The following is a 6,801-nucleotide window of genomic DNA, read 5'->3' as shown; positions in this document are numbered from 1 at the left end:
GGCGGGGGGAGGCCCAGGCATGCGGGCCACGCGGTGGGGCCGCCAACTCGGTGGCTGATCGTGGCGCGGTTCCCGCCAAAACGCCGCTCCCGCCAACTCGAGGGCTGGTCGGGACGCGGTTCCCGCCAAAACGCCGCTCCCGCCAACTCGAGGGCTGGTCGGGGCGCGGTTCCCGCCAAAACGCCGCTCCTGCTGCCGAAATGCCGCTCCCGCCGACATCAACGCCTGCAGAGGGGGAGTTCCAGCCTTCTGCTCGAGCGCGAGAGGTGGATGGGTTCGCAAGAGCAGGCCGTGTTCACCATGAAAGATTCTTCGGGCCGTTCCAGTGCTCCACCTTGCCGCCCTCCGCTATTCACAGTTTGCCAGGCGAGTCGTGACATGACAAGCACCCGGCCCCAAGAAAAATAATAATAATCTTCACCCATCTTACGTGCGCCGGGTTGCGATCGCGTGTGTTTTTTTTAACTCGCTGGTTTGCGGAGCGTGTTCGTCCGGTTGTGTGCGTGATAAAGTGACGCGGCGACCATGCGGGTTTCTGCTTGTAACAAGTGTTGCTGTTAATTACGGCGTCGAGATCGGTATCTTCGGGGTGTAGTTAATGATTAATTCGTGTTGGTGTCCCGAGCTCCGTTGATATCCTGTATGTTGCCGTGTTAATGACTCGTGTTGTTACATCGTTTTGTTGCGAAATCGCCGTTGTTATTGTGTATACTGTATGGAGTTTCGCTCGTGATTGCCACGTGTAACTGTAAGAAACTTTGATCGTCATTGTTGCCAAGGTACAGACCGTATGGAGCTTTGCTTGGAATTGTTAACAGTGTATGGAATGTTGGGTACTTGCTTGTGATTATTTACTATATACGGATTGTCTGGAGTATTGATTGTGTGTGTTGCCATGTGGGGACTGGATGGAGCATTGCGCCAAATGATTCACTGTACGAATTTCATATACTGCATATACTGTATTAATCAATTTGGCGATTCTTGGGGTTTGTGTATAGTTTGTTTGCTCTCAAAATTCGAATGCCCTGAGTCCCATGGTTAATGTTGAAGGAGATTTTGAAATGACAGGTTCGATTCGTTTCAAACTCACTGGTTGGTTCCTGTCCGTTGTTGCACAGATGATGTCTTTTGTGCGAGAATGCTCCTTGTGTTCTACATGGATCGGGGGTCCGTTTCCGTTAATTGCCGTCAAATTGCGTTGCTCTCCACTCGGTTGGTACAGCTGCATGCTGCAATGCGAGTCTCGGAGATGATGTGTACGGATACGGGATGTGAGGTGTATTGTTGTGACCCATTGAATATTCGGGATCGTCACAAATTGTGCGTACCTGTTCGGCATTGGATCAGTTCTGTGGGGGATCATAATTCAAATTGTATGTGTTGTGATGGTGTTAAATTGTGATGGTGACATGCGGCCAGGGATTTGGAATTGTGCTGCTGGCTGTCACCTATCTTGGGGCGCAGGTCCTGACCAGGATGGCCCAGTGAGTGTTGCGTGTCTAACATGAACGTTGTGGTCCCGTCATGCAATGGCTGACGGCTTGACCTGACAGCCCGGAGATTGAAACACTTCGTGGCATGTCTAGCCTAGTGGGCTGTGCGCTCACATGGCTCGGAGAGTGTGGTCCCGTCATGCAATGGCTGACGGCTTCACCTGACAGCCCGGAGATTGAAACACTCCGTGGTATGTCTAGCCTAGTGGGCTGTGCGCTCACAGGGCTCGGAGAGTGTGGTCCCGTCATGCAATGGCTGACGGCTTGACCTGACAGCCCGGAAATTGAAACACTCCGTGGCATGTCTAGCCTAGTGGGCTGTGCGCTCACAGGGCTCGGAGAGTGTGGTCCCGTCATGCAATGGCTGACGGCTTGACCTGACAGCCCGGAGATTGAGACACTCCGTGGCTTGTCTAGCCTAGTGGGCTGTGCGCTCACATGGCTCAGAGAGTGTGGTCCCGTCATGCTGTCTGACAGCTTGACCTGACAGCCCGGAGATCGAGACACTCCGTGGCTTGTCTAGCCAAGTGGGCTGTGCGCTCACATGGCTCAGAGAGTGTGGTCCCATCATGCTGTGTCTGATGGCTTGACCTGACGGCCCGGAGAGTGAGACACTCCGAGGTGCGTTGAAACAGTGGGCTGGAGATTCGTAAGGTTCAGGTGGAGTTGTCCTGTTACGTTGAGACTGTATCCCTCAGTTGTTAGGGTGCATGTTGTGCAGTGAGTGAACGATGGGTCGTCTCGGCTTGGTCGGTACAGCTATATGCTGCGATGCGAGTCTTGGAGAGAGACTGGGTTAAAATCCCCCCCCGATATGGCCGACGCGTGCTACTAGTTGTGACGCCACGTCGGAAAGGCGGTGGGGTGGTAACATGGAAATTCCCCCCCCGATATGGCCGACGCGTGCTACTGGTTGTGACGCCGCGTCGGAAAGGCGGTGGGGTGGTAACATGGAAATTCCCCCCCCGATATGGCCGACGTGTGCTACTGGTTGTGAGGCCGCGCCGGAAAGGCGGTGGGGTGGTAACATGGAAATTCCCCCCCGATATGGCCGACGCGTGCTACTGGTTGTGACGCCACGTCGGAAAGGCGGGGGGGTGCTAATGGGTGACTGTCATTGCATGCGTGATTCTAACGGGTGGGGGGGCTGTGCTGGAGCGTAAGTGGGTTAGCCAGTTTTCATGTATAATTGTTGTTAATTCCCCGTTTTCTATGCGGTTCCCTTTTACCCTCGTCGATTCTGTATATATTACGTGATTGTATTTCTTATCGGTCGCCGGTCATTTATTGATGTTGTTGGTTCGGAGGCACACCTTTTCGATGTTTCACAGTTGTGTTACAGCCGGGGACGGCTGTGTGTTTATACAGGAGGGGGTGATGTAGTGACAGAGAAAGGTCACTACTGTGTCGGCCCGTACGAAGGCTGGGGGCCCCAAGGGGGTGCCTGGGGGGTCGCGTGGTGGAGGGATCCGGACCCTCCCAGAGGTGGGGGAAGTGAGGCGTGTCCTGGGAAGGGAGGCGTGGCCTGAAGAGAGCCAGCCACGCCGGGGCGGAGCCAGCCACGCCAAACCAAATATAAGCGTGGTGTGAACGCAGAGCGAGGCTGCTGTTGTACTGTACTCCAAAGTGAAGACATCATCGGTCGTCAAGTCCCGAGTCGTCGTCCTGGGCCAGGCAGGCCGTTGCCTGCCTGGTCCAGTCTGTGTCGTGTTCCAGAGTGTTAGTGAGTTGAGGAAGGTGGTCACCACCTTATGTACAGTGTTATATTACTTACCGTTTAATAAATAGTGTTGCCTCCAAGCTGCGTGTGTGTGCACCTAATTTGAACCTACTACACTTAATACAATGTATAAGGTAATATATAGTATCGTAATTGTATAGTGAATATACAACAGTGTGATACACATTAGGGTGGGTAGAATAATACATAGTGTAATATTACAATGTATAAGGTATAGGGTGGTTTATAGCAATACAGTATATAATTGAATGTTGGGTTTGTCTATGGCAGTATAAAGTTTAGCTGGAAGCATATTATATTTTTTGCGACGTAGAATTGTAATGTATTACTTACTGTTAGTAGATCAGCTTATTGGAGAGTATATTTAGTATAATGATGATACCATGTAGTTTATACTTTAGTTGTTTATGTGGTGGTTTAGTTACTGCAGCTACATACTATTAACATTCCTTCCCTTTATTAATGTTACCCCTATCCCCTCCCTTTGATGCTGCTTATCCTGCATAATGCACGGGCATAATGACTTTAAACCCCTCGCCAAACCTCCTACGCATTTCACAAGTAGTACTAATCGCATATCTGCATTTCCCATAAATATGCTAAATTCCTCTTTTGTCAAGACGCTCTTCACCCCTCCATCCCAGCTTAAATAGTCGCTCCAAGCCTGGGGCGTGTCATTCAGACTCTGTCTTCTCGACAGACCTGTTCTCCACCTGAGGACAGCTGCTTGCGTTGGTAGCGGAAACGTCGTGAGAATTATTTCATTATGTTTTATTTTTATTATTGTATTATTTCCATGCTACGTGACTTTACTGAAAGAACCAAGAAGAGGTATGGCTCTATAAGCCATGCGGCTCTTGACTCGGGTGCAACCGCGACAAACAAAACACATGAAAAAAGAAGATCTTGAAGTGACGACGCGCAACAGAAACATCCAGGGGAAAAAACAGCAAGAAACTTCCCCAAATAATGCACCGTATATCAACACTGTGTGCAAAAAAATCCCAGTGGGATGCAAGTCAAACAATAAGAACCATAAGACAATTTAGATTAAAGTGATCAGGCTAACATGGCTTAACCATACGTTTTCGAAATCATCAAAATAAAGCGATGAAAACAATGTAACAGTGATCATAGGAACTGTGATTCAAATTTAACAATAAACGTTATACATAAAATGTACAACCAAACTCTGTTTTTTTCGGTAAAGTCACGTAGGTAAAAAATTTAAACAGATTAAATGACGACGTTTCGGGCGCAACACAAGCGTCCTTCTTCAGGTGGGGACAACTTAGTGAAAGCACAACCGCTTAAGTGTGGAGACACACGAAAACTTAAAATCTAGAATTAATGTACGACCAAACTTTGCAGCCATAGCTGGCAGCATGAGTCACTCCATATCAGCAGGAGTATCACAAATGTTAAATGCACTTTTAAAGATCAGCAAACTATAATCAAAACTCAAGATCATACTTTGCAGCGGACATCCGGAGCGATGCGTTTGATTTCAGGCCACTCAGCATAGCAGTGTCAGCTAGGGGTGTACAACTCCTCAAGAGCAGTTTTGAGTGAAGATCTCACAGGTAGTGATCCAAGTTGCAGTTTATTGGCGATAGCTTTCCAGACCCTGGGGGCATCAACAGCAAAGGCCCTTCCTCCAGTATTTGTACGGCAATAAGGAATGTGAAGCTGGTAAATGAGCAAAGACCTTAGGTCACATTTGTTCTTCGAAACAGTGAGGAGATCCAGCAGGTAGTCTGCTGATTTCTTTGTAAGTACATCGTGAATAAATAAGATCTGATGGACAAGCCATCGATCATTAAGAGATGTTAAGTTTGACCCAATGTAGAGATCACAGTGGTGGGTCCTATATGGGCAGTTCAATGCAAATCTTAAGGCCGAGTGATAAATTGGGTCAAGCTTCTTCAGTACAGTACTGGGGGCTGCTTTATAAACAATGTCACGAATAATATAGAGGAAGTATGGTAGCGTTTATCAATTCCAAACGGAACATCGTGGGGAAGCAATGCTCGTGTCGATACAGAAAACCAATTTTTAATTTTGTCTTTTTACCAATATAATCAATGTAATCTTGAAAATTAAGATGACCCCAAGATACTTAGAAATCTTGACTTGCTCTATTTGATCATTATTTAAGGAATGTAATTGGGGGAAAATAACTTCCCGCTTTAGTCCTGGTAAGAAGCATAACACCTTGGTTTTGGAGGTATTCAGGACTAGTTTAATAGCAACTAGCTGATGTTGTAGTTTGTTGAAATCACACTGGAGCTTAGCAATCACGTCATCCGGAGAGCGGCCAGCAGTAATCAGTATCGTGTCATGTGCAAACACATTTAGCCTGGAATGACATAAAGAGAGAACAAGAGGGGGCCGAGGATGGAACCCTGTGGAATCCCTTTTGTTATCTTAACAGTTTGACCTCCAACCATCGATGAATGCAGTTTTGGTGTGAGAAGAGAGGTAATTTTATTAACCATTCCACTGCGTGTTTGGAGAAACGGATGCAACTGATTGTACTAAGCAGGGTGTTGTGGTCGACTGTATCAAAGGCTTTGGACAAGTCAAGAAAAAGATTTGCGCAGTACTGCTTATTATCAATGCGACTGTAAATGTGATTTAGAGAGTCTAATGCAGCAGCAGGAGTCGTCAGGGTCGGGATCGAACCCAGGACCTCCTGCACACCAGGCGAGGTGGTCAACATACACCTAACCACCGTGGTGTCAGGGTCGGAATCGAACCCACGACCTCCTGCACACCAGGCGAGGTAGTCAACATCTACGTAACCACCGTGGCGTCAGGGTCGGGATCGAACCCACGACCTCCTGCACACCAGGCGAGGTAGTCAACATCTACGTAACCACCGTGGATCCAGCCCCACAGTGATTTCAACGTGCAAGCGACTTTGTGGTCAAGCAGAGCGGAGAGATGTGACACGAAACCTAGAACTTGCATTTAGTCTTGAAAACATCGGCGGGAATTGACATACACAATTAACACGTTCCTTCGGAGTGGGCAGGTAGGAACTTGGTTGGACGGCGCATTCGTGCGATCACGTGTCACGGGGCGGCGCGTCACGTGGTGCTGAGCCCGCCCGAAGCGCTCTATGAAATAAAAATCAAGGGCGTGGCTATGCACGACAGACAAATAATCCCTGGTGGGCAGTGTGGGACTGTTGTTCCTACCTGTATAATAGGTCTTACCCTTTCTGGCAATAAAACAGTTGTGTTAAGATGTTAAAACACCAAACTGAAACCTTTTGCAAGGAATCATTATCTGCAGACGACGAACGTGATTCCTTGCAAAAGGTTTCAATTTGGCGTTTTAACAGCTTAACACAACTGATTTATTGCCATAAAGGGTAAAACCCTACGAAAAACTCGTAAATGTGAAAACACGAATTTTTTTACTTGCACAGTAAATTGTATTTTTTTATTTGCTATACAGCCACAGGTAATGCGACAAGTCGCTAACCTTAAACACCCAGTCGTTCATAAAAGTCGAAGGCGGTATAGTACTATAGTTATAGAGCAAGTGCAGAATCAC

The sequence above is a fragment of the Lampetra planeri genome, unplaced genomic scaffold (genome assembly GCF_965212315.1).
Source record: "Lampetra planeri unplaced genomic scaffold, kcLamPlan1.2.h2 scaffold_341, whole genome shotgun sequence".
In the NCBI taxonomy this organism is placed as follows: domain Eukaryota; kingdom Metazoa; phylum Chordata; class Hyperoartia; order Petromyzontiformes; family Petromyzontidae; genus Lampetra; species Lampetra planeri.
Note: the sequence above shows the minus strand (reverse complement) of the source record.